Source organism: Salvelinus fontinalis, chromosome 38, assembly GCF_029448725.1.
Source record: "Salvelinus fontinalis isolate EN_2023a chromosome 38, ASM2944872v1, whole genome shotgun sequence".
Classification (NCBI taxonomy): domain Eukaryota; kingdom Metazoa; phylum Chordata; class Actinopteri; order Salmoniformes; family Salmonidae; genus Salvelinus; species Salvelinus fontinalis.
In genome coordinates, this window is record NC_074702.1 from 26,028,140 (window position 1) to 26,046,059 (window position 17,920).

General features: G+C 42.8%; 1 long non-coding RNA gene across 1 annotated transcript; it reads right to left on the bottom strand.

The window, feature by feature from the left end:
* Positions 1 to 1,916: 1,916 nt before the first annotated feature.
* On the bottom strand, positions 1,917 to 17,919 carry LOC129837397 (uncharacterized). Its single transcript, XR_008756708.1, has 3 exons — positions 17,566 to 17,919; positions 13,335 to 13,376; positions 1,917 to 7,852 (listed from the first exon to the last, which is right to left on the bottom strand). It is a non-coding gene; the product is annotated as an uncharacterized LOC129837397 (long non-coding RNA).
* Between the last annotated feature and the right edge of the window lies 1 nt (position 17,920).

The window sequence follows — 17,920 nt, forward strand, 5'->3', positions numbered from 1 at the left end:
CCTATGTCGTTCGGCCATCGCTCATCCATGTGTATGTGACCAATTACATTTGATTTGAAGTCAGTTAAGAACAAATTCTTATTTATATTGACAGCCTAAGAACAGTGAGTTAACTGCCTAGTTCAGGGGCAGAACACTCTAACCACTAGGCTACCTGCCGCCCCTTTAAAGGGAATAGGGTGCCATTTGGGACACAAGCAACGTTTCCCACAGAACCTGACTATAAATCACCTGGAGGTCGAATCAGGAGGCAAAGAAAAACCTGAATGTGCTTCGCCTTGAGAAAAAAAAAAGACACAGCAGTCTCACGCATAGTTATTTCTCTCTCTCTCTCTCTCTCTCTCGCGCTCTCTCTCTCTCTCGCGCTTTCTCTCTCTCTCTCTCTCTCTCTCTCGCGCGCTTTCTTTCTCTCTCTCTCTCTCTCTCGCGCTCTCTCTCTCTCTCTCTCTCTCACTCTCTCTCTCTCTCTCTCGCACTCTCTCTCTCTCTCTCGCACTCTCTCTCTCTCTCTCTCTCTCTCTAGTTCTCCATATACTTGATATACACGTTTGTTTTTTCTTCTCCAAAATCCATGTGCATTTGAAGTAGATCAATCTACATTTCAGAAACAATCAACCAGTGAATCCCAGTGGTCATTTGACAATGCCGGAGTAATGAATACATTAAAAAAGAAGACAGGAATTAATATTCTCTCTGACACGTATTTCAGATGTTCTCCGTATTCAAGCTGTGTTGCTTTTTGTTAAATGAATAGACCAACGTTCCATGGTTTAATGGAGAAAATGTTTATAATTAATGCCTTAATCAGGTCTCAACCGCCGATCTGCCAGTGATGATGTTTTACACACACGGCTGAGCAGCTCTGAGCTACACCTGGTGTGTGTTAGTGTGTTAGTGTCAGAGAGAGAGAGAGAGAGAGAGAGAGAGAGAGAGAGAGAGAGAGAGAGAGAGAGAGAGAGAGAGAGAGAGAGAGAGAGAGAGAGAGAGAGAGAGAGAGAGAGAGAGAGAGAGAGAGAGAGAGAGAGAGAGAGAGAGAGAGAGAGAGAGAGAGAGAGAGAGAGAGAGAGAGAAATATCAATTTCTTGAATATTGGATTTCATTTTTAAGGGAGAGAGAAAAGCAAGCCTTGCTCAAGCTCATTCTTTAAAGACCTAAAATCCACACGCATGAATCTTTTAGCAGTGGCTGTCTGTGTGATATGGGCTAAGGCGTAGGGGGGAGAGTGGACGGTAGGAGGGGGAGAGAGGAGAGGATGGCTCATGTGAGAGTGAGAGAGAGTCATTTCCCCAAATTTGAAAGCCTTATTCAAGGGACTTTGTCCCCCCATGTATCATGCACAGGAATGTGACATGTTATTTATATGTTTGAATATTTTATTTACACACACACACACCCAACACATACACACATGTGGTGTGTGTGCGTGCATACCTGCATACATGCTTGCGTGTGCGTGCGACCGTGCGTGCACGTCTATTTCCAGTATATTTATGTATATCCACTGTATGTGTGTCTTATTACATTGTTTAATTGAGATTGAGATGCAAATTGTGAGCTGTAATGTTCAAGCTGCGTCAACATGACACACACATACATGACACTAATGAACACTGCAGTGGTTGACTGACAACCCTGTACTTACCTTCAATACATTCAATTCCTCATATGTAATGAAAAAAGATGAAACATCATGATTCTATTAACCATTCAGCTTACTAAGTCAGGAGAGAAGTGTATGTTCAGAAGGTGGCTACTTCCTATGGCTGCGTCCTAAATGGCCCCCTATTCCCTATACAGTACATTCGGAAAGTATCCAGACCCCTTGACTTTTCACACATTTTGTTACGTTACAGCCTTATTCTAAAATGGATTACATTGTCCCCCCCCCCCCATCAATCTAAACACAGTACCTCATAATGACAAAGCAAAAACAAGTTTCTAGACATTTTTGCAAATTTATTACAAATGAAAAACTGAAACATCACATTTACATAAGTATTCAGACCCTTTACTCAGTACTTTGTTGAAGCATCTTTGGCAGCGATTACAGCCTCGAGTCTTCTTGGGTATGACGCCACAAGCTTGGCGAGGAGTGGCTTCTGTCTGGCCACTCTAAAATAAAGGCCTGATTGGTGGAGTGCTGCAGAGATGGTTGTCTTTCTGGAAGGTTCTCCCATCTACACAAAGGAACTCTGGAGTTCTGTCAGAGTGACCATCGGGTTCTTGGTCACCTCCCTGACCAAGGCCTTTCTCCCCCGATTTCTCAGTTTGGCCGGGCAGCCAGCTCTAGGAAGACTTGACGGTTCCAATCTTCTTCCATTTAAGAATGACAGAGACCACTGTGTTCTTGGGAACCTTCAATGCTGCATAAATGTTCCCCAGATTTTTGCCTCGACACAATTCTGTCTCGGAGCTCTACGGACAATTCCTTCGACCTCATGGCTTGAGGTCGAACTGAGAGACCCTATATAGACAGGTGTGTGCCTTTCAAAATCATGTCCAATCAATTGAATTTACCACAAGTGGACTCCAATCAAGTTGTAGAAACCTTTTTTAATTTTATAAACTATATACTTTAAACTTTATTTAACTAGGCAGGTCAGTTAAGAACAAATTTTTATTTACAATCACGGCCTACCCCGGCCAAACCCTAACGACGCTGGGCCAATTGTGCGCCACCCTATGGGACTCCCAATTACGGCCAGATGTGATACAGGATGGATTCGAACCAGGGACTGTAGTGATGCCTCTTGCACTGAGATGCAGCACCTTAGACATGTCAAGGAAGATCAATGGAAACACGATAAACCTGAGCTCAATTTCGAGTCTCACAGCAAAGGGTCTGAATGCTTATGTCAATAACGTATTTCTGTTTTTAATTTGTAATATATTTGCAAAAATGTCTAAAAATCTGTTTTCACTTTGTCTTTATGGGGTATTGTGTGTAGATTGATTAATTGAAACATTTATTTTCTTCATTTTAGAATAAGGCTGTAACGTAAACAAAATGTGAAAAAAGTCAGGGGGGTCAGAATACTTTCCGAGAGCCCTGGTCAAAAGTAGTGCACTATAAAGGGAATGGGGTGCCATTTGGGACGAACCCTATAACTACGTGTCATACTTCTTACTTATGTGCTGTATAAGGATGCATAATACATTATTCCAAAATGGACAATAACATGGTAATGAGTGTCACGCTGGTTTGCAAATCTGTTCACTTCAGAATGAAATGCTGGAAGACTTTATAACAGGAACTCCTGGGCACCTTGTCTCATGACAACTCAACTGATGAGGACTGTCCTTTCTCAAAACAATGGGCTATCAGACCTGGGTTTAAATACGATTTGCTTTAGCCTGTCTGCAGTGCCAGGTCAGAATCTGAATCTGGGTGGGGTTTGCACTTAAGAGACTTTTCTAGTTGTTCTATTGTGCTAGGCAAGCTCAATCAAGCCCAGATAAAGTATTTAAGAGTATTATTATTTATTCTCCCCAATTTTGATCTTGTCTCATTGCTGAAACTCCCCAACGGGCTTGGGAGAGGCGAAGGTGGAGTCATGTGTCCTCCGAAACATGACCCGTCTAACCGCGCTGCTTAACACCCGCCAGGTTAACCCGGAAGCCAGCTGCACCAATGTGTCAGAGGAAACACCGTTCAACTAGCGACTGGGTCAGCCTGCAGGCACCCGGCCCACCACAAGGAGTCGCTAGAGCGCGATGAGCCAGGTAAAGCATCCCTGGCCAAACCCTCCCCTGACCCGGACTATGCTGGGCCAATTGTACACCGTCCTATGTCCTATGCCACGGCCTTTAAAATTATATTAAATAGTGTTTGAACCTAGGTCTGTTCTCACAGCAATGATCTATATGGGTATGCATACCCAGGTACACAGACTAAACAGAGACTTTACTAAGAACATGGAAAACAGGGACTAAAGGACAGTGGTGCTTTATGTCAGACACAGAGAGCTATGAAAGAGAAGTCAAAGGAGAGGGAGAGAAAAGTCAAGAGAGCCATGGATAGATGAGAGGGGGAGGGAGAGGGAGAGGGAGAGGGGGGAAGAGAGAGAGGGAGAGGGAGGGGGGAAGAGAGAGAGAGAGGGGAGAGAGGGAGAGGGAGAGAGAGGGGGGGTAGAGAGAGAGGGAGAGGGAGAGAGAGAGGGGAAGAGAGGGAGAGGGAGAGGGTGTATGGAAACTGCTCGGCATCCGACCGTAAGGTGCAACAGAGGGTAGTGTGAACAGCCCAGTACATCACTGGGGCTGAGCTCCCTGCCATCCAGAACCTATATACTAGGCGGTGTCAGAGGAAGGCCCAAAAAATGGACAAAGACTCCAGTCACATAGACGGTTCTGTCTGCTACTGCACGGCAAGCGGTACCAGAGCGCCAAGTCTAGGTCCAAAAACCATAAGACCGCTGAACAATAAATCAAATGGCCACCCAGACTATTTACATTGACATCCCCCTCCCCTGCTGCTACTCGCTGTTTATTATCTATGCATAGTCACTTTACCCCTACCTACATCTACAGATTACCTCGACTAACCTGTACCCCCTGTATATGGACTGTATACTGTATATCCTTGTTATTGTTATTCTATTGTGTTACTTTTATTTATTTATTTTACTTTTGTTTATTTAGTAAATATTTTCTTAACTATTTCTTGGCCTGCATGGTTGGTTAAGGGCTTGCAAGTAAGCATTTCACAGTAAGATATACGCCTGTTGTATTCGGCGCACTTGACAAATACAATTTGATTTGATTTGAGTGAGAGGGAGAGGGAGTGAGTGAGAAAGAGAGCGATAGAGAGAGAGAAAGGGAGGGAGAGTGTGAGAGAGAGAGAGGTTGGGTGGGTGGGAGGGTGGGTGGGGGAGTGTTTGGGAGAGAGAGAGAGAGAGAGAGGGGGGGAGCGAGGGAGAGAGGGAGAGATAGTGTAAGGTATCGAGAACGAGAGAACGAGAGAGCTATGGAGAGAGGGCTAGAGGTAGAAAGTAAGAGAAAGAAGTAGAGAAAAGAGGGAGATGCATGCAGAGTGACACTTCATTGATTGGCACTCTGGCAGAGCTGGGATGGTGGCCCACGTCAGCACTGAAGCGTTCGATTCAGAGTGCATCGACAAATGGGTCCGGGGCGCTCTGGGGAGGGGAGGTGTTTAATTAATGGCCAACTACTTCTCTGTTAGGAGATTAACCAAGAGCAGGGCCCAGGGGCGGGGTCACAGGGGCCCAGAATAAAACTCTGCTCTATCCATCCATCCGGTTGGGAAAAAGAGAGGGATGGGGGAGGTCGCCGATCAATACATAAATTGAACTGGCGTGATAATGGCGATGATCGCACAGCAATGCTAATGACAAAACCGAGTCGCTTAATGATTTCCCTGAGCGGCCAATCGGAGTGTGAAGGCGGAACGCGGTGAGCAACGCGCTCGTGTCATGCTATTAAGTGGAACTTATCCGCACTACGACTCTCTAAAATGTATTGATGACCCATGCTAAATGGGGTAAGAGACAGGGCAGGAAATGAATGTCAGCATGAGGGCCTAAACAATCTGCTCCCGAGTGGCGTAGCGGTCTAAGGCACTGCATCTCAGTGCAAGAGGTGTCACTACAGTCCCTGGTTTGAATCCAGGCTGTATCACATCCGGCTGTGATTGGGAGTCCCATAGGGCGGTGCACAATTGGTCCGGGTTTGGCCGGGCTAGGCCGTCATTGTAAATAAGAATTTGTTCTTAACTGACTTGCCTAGTTACAAAAAGGTCATATTTTACATAATATATGTTTTTATGAATCATACATTTCATTAGTCCATTATTGACATACTCCCAAAATGTTTTGCTTGTCAGCAATCATGTTTTCAAGATGTGTAACTTTCAAAATACAGAAATCATCCCCGTATGCTGCATTATGCAGCATGAAACGCAGCATCAAACTTGATTGCTGGCAACAAAACCTTTTGGGACAACAAAGGACTAGTAAAACAAATACCAAAATATCGAGAAAGAACACTTAAGAGTTTTGGATGGGAAAAAAAAGACCATTTTGGATGGAGTTTTCCTTTAACAGTGCAGATGCCGCAGAAAAAGATATTTTAAAAGCCATCCAGTCAACTCTCTAGTGGTCCTGAATCGGCTCACAGATAAATGTAATGTGCAAGCATTCATTTTAGAGTTGTCTCAACAATTTCGAACCCTGAATGCCTCAACTGTGTACAGAATGATTACGTTTCCACGACTCACACTCTCTCTCTCTCTCTTTCTCTTTTTACTTCTCAATCCCCCCTCCCTCCCTCCTTCTCTTAATACCAACCAAGCACAGCCGACGCTTTGAGAAAATACGTATCAACCAAGATTGATGATACCGCGGCGCTCGTACACTGGAGAGGGTCACATTCTCGCGCTGTGTTGTGGCTTCGTCAAAGATGGATACCTCTGCACTGTCTACACCCCGTCTGATTATGCAGTACAAATAGCTGACTAATGTTACTCGGCATGGCATTTTTGTAATGATTTGCATATTAACACCTCCAACTTCACAGAAAACCTCAGCCAAACTCTGATGATTTCAATTTTTCTTTGCATTTGATGATTTCCTTCCATACCTGGGATCAAATGCTCTTTGAAATCTTTGAAAAACGTTGAGTGTTTTCTCTCGTCTGTCTGGATTGCCAGATAGACAGGGTTAGTAGTTTTAGGACTATCTTACTGGTCCATTAAGCCAGGCAAGTTCAATCGAGTACTAACCTAACGTAGCAGGCATAAGAAAAACTCTTAAGTGTTCTTTCTTTCTGGCCCTTTCGGGAGGTTCTCTTCTACACTGTCGAACCAATTCAGTAAGTGTGGAGGAGGAGTTAACATGGAGAGTCGCCTTGTTAACATCCAAAAGCGGAAGTCGCATCACAGGCTCTTTTCTAGTTCCCCAGACAACCAGATGCATCCGGTTGTCATCGACACCGCAGTGTGGTTGAGTATAGATAGAGTATTGTAAATGATTTAAAATAGTATTTGAATAGTATTCGAACCTTCTCCTTCAGTCTCTGAGTATACAAAGTCCTCGGCCGTTTCTCCGTCTAGCTGGCCCCTTCTCCCTCGACACCAACAACTATTTAGCAATTCTCTTTCATTTCTCCATCAATCAGAAGACTAACACTTCAAAACGTCTTCTTCGGGGGAAAGATGTTTCCGTGCAGCTGTTGCTAAGCCTCACAAAGGGAGGTCCATCAAAGAGTGAACCAGAGAAACAAAGAAACAATTGGGTTTGATGGTCTTTCACTAGAAAATAAATTGAATTGATACTCGCATTTTTCTTACAACAATGTTTGTTTATTTCACAAGAAGCTGTTCTGAGGTTCATGATGAAGCATCTAAAGGCATTTGAAGTTAGACATCATGGTTCCAGGAGGAAGGTAGCCAGTCTATGTAAACATTCTCACTGTAATCACTCTCTTCTGCAGTGAAAGCCGATAAATATCCTAGCTAGCTATTCTAAGTCAAAATATAAATAATGTGCCATTCAAACCCATTTGTTATTGCACTGTGAATGTCAAAGAATAGCATAGTCTCTACTTGGGATAGGAGTGACTTATGAATCGTTTGGAGATAACAAACTGCCATACGTTTGTAGTGTAGAGACCGAGCCGGGGTAGATAGCGATTCATCTCGACCCCACAATAGCATATCATCTCACAATACGTAGCAGTATAGCAGTGTAGCATATTTCAGAGTGTCAGACTGGTAACACTATATCTTATGCATGACGCCACCTTGCGCGATGCAATTCTCCGGGATGGAATAGTCTGTGCCCTGGTATGCCATGCACATCTCATCAACTCATTGTTCCCCAACTCTGGGGAGTGAACCCTGGAAGAGAAGAGAGCAAAAGAAGACCATTCTAAATGAGTTGCTGTGGAACAGAAAGAGGGAGCACGGGAGTGAATGAGAGAGAGAGAGAGAGAGAGAGAGAGAGAGATGGAGAGAGAGAGAGAGAGATGGAGAGAAATAGAGAGAGAGAGAGAGAGAGATGGAGAGAGAGAGAGAGAGAGATGGAGAGATGGAGAGAGAGAGAGAGAGAGAGAGAGAGAGAGAGAGAGAGAGATCGGGAGAGAGAGAGAGATGGAGAGAAAAAGAGAGAGAGAGAGAGAGAGAGAGAGAGAGAGAGAGAGAGAGAGAGAGAGAGAGAGAGAGAGAGAGAGATGGAGTGAAGATAGCGTTGACGTGGAGAGAGATGGGAGGGACGGTGGGATCAACGATAAGAGATGGCGGAATTAATTCCCGGACGAAATGAGAACGATTGATTTGGGAACGCAACAAAGGAAACAGGGATCAAATGAGGGAGAGAGGGAGGGAGAGAGAGACAGAAAGAGAGAGGAAAATAGTGTGAACAAGAACAACAGGGTGTCTGCATTAGAGGGAGTAATTGGCAGACTGAGTAGGGAAAAAGGAGAGAGAGAGAGAGAGGATTAGAGAGAGAGAAAGACCTGCTAAAATGAGGACGACAACTCCCATACATTCTATGCAGTGCATCAAAGGCACCATCAGGCTAAGTTTAAATGAGGACATCTCTTCTGCATGAAGGACATCTTTCCCCTAGACACCCACCCAGACTTCCGCTCAGTCTTCCTTCCTCATTCACTCTAAGATTATCCCTTTGATTATGCACACGACCCACATAACCTCCGTGGCATTTACAAGCGTCGCAATTAGAAACAAATGCATTTGTGAATAGACAGAAATAGGAATTACAGCAACAAATGGGAACATCCGTCTCTCTGTATGTTTCTCTCTGCGTCTCTCTTCCTCCCACGTTTTCTCTCGCTTTCTACCCCAGGCACAAACCAAGGTCGCTATCCTCATTAACTTGCTGGCTTACTCCAGCTCACCTACAACAATCCCCACCTTCAGCTGCTGTACTCATTACAGCCGAATCATCGGAGAGAGAGAGAGAGAGAGAGAGCGAGAGAGCGCGAGAGAGAGCAAGCGAGAGAGAGAGAGAGAGAGAGAGAGAGAGAGAGAGAGAGAGAGAGAGAGAGAGAGAGAGAGAGAAAGAGAGACATAGACAAACCTTGTATAAAATATGTTGATTTTGTACCAACAACATACGATTTTCAATGTTTTATCAATGTTTTATCCACTGTCAGAAAAAAATCAATAGGCTGGGCAGCACTTCCTAACTGATGTATCTACTGCTACCCTTTGGTCTCCATACTAAGGTTTTAACCAAGCCCTACCCTGCTTAGCTATTACATTTGTCTCTGACTATTGCCAATGTGCTATTGTGAGAATGCTTGTTGAGAGATCTCCACTTAAAAACGAAATAGATTCACTGTTGCTATCGAAGTCATTCCAAATGGTAGGTTTAACAGAGCAAATGAAACGTGACCATACTTTATCACTCATTTTTCATCAATGATGGTATTTGGCCTATGTAGCATTTGCAAAGTCATCAATAGTGATTGTTTCAATTTAATCCAGAATGAAACAACACATTGACAATACAATAGGCCTATTCAAGCTCCAGTTGATATAAAAAAATGGTGATGTTGAATTGTGTTTGGTTGTCAATACAAACAAATAGCAACATTCGAGGGAGAAAGTATCTCCAAAAAATCAAAGTTCAAGAATAGCACTAAATCAAACTTTCTATACACTTGAAATAAAGTTTGATTTGATTTAGTCCTATTCTTTAACTTAGATTTTTGGTTAAGATGGAGACGTGAATCCAACATGTAATTCAATAATCTGTAGAAAAACTGAAAGCCAAAATAAGTCAGCGCTACAGATGGAACTGTCCAATCAGAAGATACATCTCCTTCAAGTGTTGATATCTGGTTGCGTTGACAACCAAACACATTTCAATGTCATATTTGAAATACAATAAATAACCTATTAACTTGTCGACAAGTTAACAAATAATGTGTTGAATTCATGTCTCCAACTCAACCAAAAATAACAGCTAATGAATGGGATTAAACCAGTGGCTGAGATGGAACTATCCAAGCAGTAGATACATTTATTTTAAATGTTGATATCTGGTTGCGTTGTCAACCAAACACCATTCAATATTGCTTTTGTAATACAGTAAATAGCCTAAGGTTAAGGCTATCTTACCAACTAATGTAACATTCAACCTTAAAATGAGTAACATCCATGGCCACAGTGAGGATACTGTAACTATACATGTCTTCTTCTGTCATCATATAAAGCGTGCATGTTCAAGATAGCACGCATAGGTCAGCACAGGTCTATGGAGATCTCCACAATAGCTGTAATAATCTGGGAAGAATCTTGATGCACCATGTGCTTTACTGTAATCTCAACTGCAATCTAGGTCAATTTGGTTGTGCTATTAGATGAAGCACAGTGAGAACACATTCAGTTGTTGTATAAATACACATAATGTCTGACGTTGTATTCCCAGTTGAACTTTACTGTGCTTTTAAATGGTTGGGTGACAACTTAACAAAACATCTTTTGTTGGAAAAAATGGAGGTTTTTTTCCATTTGGAATTTTCTGGTGCTTTTAGATGACTGAAAGCGCAGTGATTTGTTTGGACATTCGACTTAACTTTTGGCTGTCTTTTTGCGTGGGTGAATATAGGTCGTTATCTCATTGATCAATGTCTCAACCAAATATTACCCAATTATCCACGTCGAAATGACGTAGTGTGCCCAAGTGGGAAGTAGAGGAAAGCGAGCATGAAAGAAGAGGAAAGAGATGGAAGCAGAGGAGATATTAAGGAAAGAGAGGCCGGGAAAGAAGAGGAATGAGAGAGAGAGTAGGCAGACAGAAGGAAGGAGAAAGAGAGGACAGAGTCAGAAAATCCATTAGGGAACAAGGGAGGAGCTGAGAGAGATGAGAGATGTGTGAGCAAGTTATACGCCCGGGTGCTCAGTCCTTATAACTATAGCACTTGGCATGGTGTGATTTGATAGATATCTACTGCCCAACTCGTGTTATTCATCACTGCCATATTTCCACAGGCCTGGGGAGTGGCAATTCAGTGCAGAGGAGAAGTGTAAAGATTCCACTTTCAAGAACATTGACTAAATCCTAGCCTTAACTGATTTAACAGAGCTCTCGCTCTACAGCTTTCTGATGGCTGAGTCAGAGTTCAATAAGCTCTACAAGCACACCATTGATTAATGAGCGAGCTCGGTTTAAAGTGCAATGTCTATGGAAACCAAATAGTGGATCCTACTTTAGGAGAAAGTTATTTTATTTGAAATGAGCATATAGAGCTATGAATTTTTCCACAGGCAATGTCATTATCCGTATGCTTTCCGGCCATTTATTCCTTTGGGAAGTTTTTCCGATTCCTACAATTGCAGCGTTTGGTTTGGAGAATAGAAAATTAAACATGGCTGAAACAAGCGAGTAAACAAAGTTAATAGGGAACTTCCTCTTCCTGGTTAGACCTAGTCATGTAACATGGGATTCACCCGTCAGTGTGCTTGACAGGCTGCTGTCCACTGTCATGTGGGGCTGAACTTCTGAATTCTGACTGTCGCTGCACAATTCAAGGCTGCTGAATCTCTGCTTGCAATGTTAGTGTAACCATAGTATCACAGGTAGGGTTTACTAAAGGGCAAGATAGCGAGAAAGACAGACAGAGAGAGCGACACAGAGAGAGAGAGAGAGACTGATATGGCTCACAAGAGAGCGAGAGAGAGAAAGAGAGAGAGAGAGAGACAGAGCGAGAGAGAGAGAGAGAGAGAGAGAGAGAGAGAGAGAGAGAGAGAGAGAGAGAGAGAGAGAGAGAGAGAGCGAGAGACTGATATGGCTCACGAAACAGAGAGAGAGAGAGTTGGCACACGAGAGAGAGAGAGAGAGAGAGAGCGAGAGAGAGAGAGAGAGAGAGAGAGAGAGAGATAGAGAGAGAGAGGGGCGGTAACTAGACATGATTAAACCCTATCATCTATTGCAGCTTGGTGCTTTGATCCGTTTTCAAGGCCGCACACTCCGGCTCTGCTCCACTCGCATTAAAAGGTGACTAGTCTCTCCCCACCATGTTTCATCATAGATTTACCATACATAATTTACAGTAGCCCAGGGGAATCATGGGATTAAACACACACACATTTCTGGGTAAAAATAATCAGACAGGAGTCTTCAGACATATCACGAAATGAAGTACAAATGGGTATTAGGGTGGCCATTTTGGACACAAAAGGGAAAGACAACTCCTAAGACTCCTCCTTTTCGTTTTCTTTGACTTCCCATTTTCTTTCCTGATCTCCTCCTTCCTTATACCCTCTCTTTCTATTTCCTTTAGTTCCTCCTTCCCTCCCTCCTCTACGCCTCCTTCAGTGGAACCTTTTTTCTCTGATTCGGATTCAGATTTTCAATTTCAAGGTGCTTTACAGGCATAACATGTTGCCGGGGCAATCAGCAGAGAAACAATTGAACGCTTAAAGTGGTTGTAACGACATCAAATTGGGCCGATGTAACAGCAGGCGTGGTATCAAGGGTGAAAATGAACAAGATTAATACGGCGAATAAATGTTTCCTCTACATGTTGAGTAGGCCTTTCCTCTGGCTGCGGGATGTATGGGGAACCTCGGTGACACACAACCCTATTAAGGCCACAACAGGTGGGAATCTGTGGAAGATTTCTAAAAGGTCAAAGTCCTTTCACTTTCAACCACATCTCTCTCAATCTCAATCTCTCTCTCAATCTCAATCTCTCTCTCAATCTCAATCTCTCTCTCAATCTCAATCTCAATCTCTCTCTCAATCTCAATCTCAATCTCTCTCTCAATCTCTCTCTCAATCTCAATCTCAATCTCAATCTCTCTCTCAATCTCTCTCTTTCCCAGTTTTTCATTCCCCCTCATCTTCACACTCAACAAGTGAGATAATCTCTTACATGATTACCCCCCTCTCTTTCTATACTCTTTTTCCTCTCTGGCCCTCCTTTTTTGTTCACAGAGCAATGACAATGATCTCTCTCTCTCTTTCTTCCCCCCTTCCTCCTCTCTCTTTTCTTCCATCCCACTCTCTGTGTCTGTCTCATCCATCCTCTCTTTCTCCCTATCTGTCTCTCTGTTCCTCCCTCTCTATTCTCTGTCTCACTCTAGCCCTCTAGGGACATCTGGTTTCAGAGGGCAATCTCAATGGGACCCAAGGATTTTTCTCACTCTCTCCCTACCTCTTTCTATCCCTCGCTCCCTCCCTCTCACCGTAGGGCACTGAGGGACTGTGCATTACAAGCATGTGTTGGTCCCCTATGCCATGACAATTAATGCGGGGGGGGGTTAAGGGGAGAGAGAGAGAGAGAGAGAGAGAGAGAGAGAGAGAGAGAGAGAGAGAGAGAGAGAGAGAGACCGCATTTCAATACATTACCATACTAAACAGGCTGATGGTGGGGCGTCTTATACCCAGGCCCTGGCATAGACACACACACAAAGAGAGAGCGAGAGAGCGAGAGAGAGAGAGAGAGAGAGAGAGAGAGAGAGAGAGAGAGAGAGAGAGAGAGAGAGAGAGAGAGAGAGAGAGAGAGAGTTAGCGCCATGCACAGCAGACACTTGAAGGAAAACTTCCCTGGTGAGTCTCATTCTAACCTCATCAGATGGGGTGTTTGGATAAGGGGCTGAGTCCAAAATGGCATCCTATTGCCTATATAGTGCACTATAGTTAACTACTTTTGACCAGGGCCCATAGGGCTCTCTATATGCAATAGGGTGCCATTTGGGACTCAGATAAGCTGCAGCACTGAATTCTGATCAACCTGGGTTTGACTCAACGTGCCAAAATGTGTGGATAAATTACATTACTGCATATGCCTTTATAATCGGTTAATTGGCAGTGAAATTATCGTCACTTAGGCTTTCAATTGTTCAATGTTATTAACTTTTGCTCACACACGCATACACAAACACACACACACACACACACACACACACACACACACACACACACACACACACACACACACACACACACACACACACACACACACTACACATTTCTGGCAAAATGCAGATTGCAGAAGCCAAAAGCTAACTGGGGAGTGGGATTCCCAACGTATAACAAACTTTTGGTGATATATAATTAAACATTCTTCAGCTCCATTGCCATCCCAAAAAAACAGATTGACAACTCCAGGGAGCTTTGGAAGAATTAGGGTAATAGGCTTTGTCAAATTGAGTCAAAATGCAATTTTTTTTGTCAACATCTTCTCAGGTGTGTCTTTTATAAAAACTAAAACAATGGAATACAAACAAACAGCAACTTTTGACAGGTTTATAAATAAATGCAGAGCCTGAGTACAGCAGCCTGGTTGAATTACTGATTACTATCATGAATCCCATTAACGGGGTAGTGACACTGCATATCTCTCTATCAAATCTGTTCCATATAAAGTCAATGTCTTTCTATGCTAATGAAGAACCAGCTTTGTGTCCTGCGACATTTCAATGCAAATGTCTAGAAGTGTAGCTATGTGGGCAAACTTTTGAGAAAATACCATATTGTCAGTCTACATTGCGTTACATAAACAGATGAATATAGAATGTGAATGTAAGCCTACTGTGTGTTATATTCAAATGCTGGAAAATATGAATATGGTAATAACACCATGCAAAAGCGAGAACAAGTTGTGTACTAATGTATAGCCTAACTCCCTTAAAAGTATTGTGTAAGGTGTTTTGGAGCAGGCTATGGACTCATGGGTCATTATTGGAGTAGGTAACAGAGTTCCAGGGTAGGGTAGGTACATTTCTAAATGTAATCCATTACAGTTACTAGATAGATACCTGTCCAAAATTGTAATCAGTAACATAACTTTTGCGTTAACCAAAATCAGTAACGTAAATCAGTTACTTTTACTTTCGCCTTAAGAGGCATTCGAAGACAAAAATGAATATTATCAATTGAATGACATCTAATGCAGGATAAATGGCTTTAAATGGATTTTGCATTTTATATGGCTTTCTACTTCAATACAGATTGTCACGTTCCTGACCTGTTTTCTCTTGTTTTGTATGTGTTTATTGGTCAGGGCGTGAGCTGGGTGGGCATTTCTATGTGTTGTGTTTCTATGTTGGGTTAAAGGGTTAATTGACCTTGTATGGCTCTCAATCAGAGACAGGGGTTTTCGTTTTCCTCTGATTGAGAAACATACATAGGGAGGTTGTTTCTCACTGTTTGTTTGTGGGTGATTGTCGCTGTGTCTAGGTCGATGTTCTATGTTGCATGTATGCACTAGTTCATTCTTAGCTTCACGTTCGTCAGTTTTGTTTTTGTTAGTTTGTTAAAGTGGTTTCGTTTTGTGTTGGTTCTCTTCTAAATAAAAGAAGATGGCTTATTTTCCACATGCTGCGCCTTGGTCCTCACTCTCTACTTTTGACGATCGTGACACAGATGGTAATACGATTAGGATATATCTTTACATTAAAAACCCTAAATCTGTCACATTTCCAGTCATTCCAAATGATTTAATACCCCTTAATCTTCAAGAATAGGACTTGGAATTATGGAAATATAGATTAGCCAAATTGTTTTACCTGAGTATAACTCAGAAACTTAGGACTTATTAGCCTACTCTGTTGTTTATGATTGTGTTGTCATGGAGGACTGATTGGGCTCATTGCTTCGAGTTGAAAAATAAATGCTGCTCTTATGGAATGGCATGCTTTGAGCACTACCGAAAAGTGCTATTTGCATTTGAAAAAGTAATGCCATATGATGCATTTGCTATAGCCCTATTGTTTACGTGTTTTTATCAGCACAAATTAGATTGAGCAATGAAAGCCCCACTTGTGTTCTTCTTAAATTAAACTCGTTTTTGACTGTATTTTTAGCACAATACCAAGGAGGAGGAGTTCAGAATGGAGGAACTCTCGCAAACTTTTTTTCCAACCCACAGGCCTGTTCAAAGTCTAGTTTTCATTTACATTTAGTTGAGTTATCAACTCTAACGCGATTTCAACGTTAAATCAACAGAACATGTCACCCTGTCACTGGATTCAGGTGAAAAGTTGGGTGAAAGAAATATTGAATTCCCTTACGTTGATGACTTTTTGTAAATCCAATCAGTTTCCCACGTTGTTTCAACGTCCTCATATTGATTTCTGTTGCTGAAATTACGTAGAAACGACTTTGATTCAACCCGTTATTGCCCAGTGGGATAGGCTCAGTGGGATAGGCTCAGTGGGATAGGCTCAGTGGGATAGGCTCAGTGGGATAGGCTCAGTGGGATCCGCACTACGCAGCTGTTGCAAGATCACATTTTCACTGTCTGTCCAATGGTCGCAAAAAAAAAGACTGATGGGCAGCTTAAACTTATCCAAAACAATCAATTTTGGGTTAAAATACACATATTGGCTAAATCTGTGAACAGCCATCCACAATAACCACAATCCGTAAGTCGAAAACAGCTAAATGAGAAAGCAGCAGTGTGATTCACATAATTGCGCTAAGTAGATTTTAATAAAACGTTATATCCGTATCGCCCGTAGACTATACACCACTGCTGTCGTCCTTACCTCCAAGCGTTTATACAAGTTGTAAGTATAATCTTTGAAGACAGACAACAGTCGCACCATTGGAAGACAAACACATTTGCTGTGTCATCATAGTGGTCTCTGACTTGTGGTCAGACTCCCTCAGGCGGAACAAACTTAAACTTGTGCCTTTTTTCAATGCTGATTTGAATGTAATTGAGAAAACAGTAAAGTGTCATACATTTTTTTTTCTCCCGCAGACATATTTTCTGAATTTAAAAGTAATCATCTAGTTTTTCAAATGTATCTGTAATCTGATGACAATATGTTTGCTGGTAACATAATGGCTTACAGTTAAAATGTTTTGTAATCAGTTACATGTAACCGATTACACTCCCCAAGGCTGCAGAGTTCCTAGGGGAGCCTCCCCCTTCCTGGTTAATCTTACTCTCATTGTAAGAGATTCCCCAGTAGGGAAACGCCGCTGTTCACTGCCCAGGTGCTTAACTTTCGAAATCCGATTCCGTCGCTGTCCACTTCAATGGTGCTGAATTTCCATATTCCATTTATGTCGCTGTCCACTTCAATGGTGCTGAATCTGAATCTCCGTTATTACATCTTGTTGGGTGACTCTGACTCATTTCATTTGACTTTCAATGGGATATATGATGTGTATGGAATATCAGTCGTTGCATGCTTCAACACTGCAGAGCAGGTAGTCTATCATCACGTTGCTGTACTCATATGCTACTATCGTGTTAATCCCAGTCATCTCACACACATATGGTGTGTAGCCATGTCCATAAACCCTACTTAATGCAGTTTTTTTTTTTCTAGACGAGTAGGCCTAGTGATATTCCAAAACGCTCATGTGGACTCAATTGCATGGTCTTCCAAAAAGTGCAGTTACAGTGATCAAAATGGTTTGCTTTTCCATAATACGAGTTCACTGGTCTATTCAGTTTTCACTGTAGGATGTCTCCTATTTTAAGGTAATATTAAGGTATTGGAACTCCATCCAATCTCTGGTCATGTGGGCAACCCCTGGGCACAAGCCCAACAAAACAACCCGAATAGAACATTCCCCCTTATTCACCCTTTATCCAATAGCCTATAATTCAGATACTCACCACGCACGTATTCCTCGTAGCTCCACCTATCGCTCTCTCACTCTACCTCGGTCCCTGTACTACGGTTATTATGTCTGTCCCCCTGTGGACCACTGTTTCTCCGAGTACTGCAGCAACACTAGGCTTGCTATAAATCACATTGCATTATCACCGCGCCGTTTTCGCCTCGCGCGTTTACCCGCCTACCATGCACCTCGGATTGGCCAGCCCGCCTCCTTTCCCACCCTCTCCGAAAGTGGCTGCAGTGCAATTGTAGCTCCCGCCCCTTCCTTGGTGGCGATGATTGGAAGAAAGGAGTTCTCCTTGAACTGTCAATCATGCCTTTTCTTGTGCGCTTCGCATTTGTTGTTTCTCG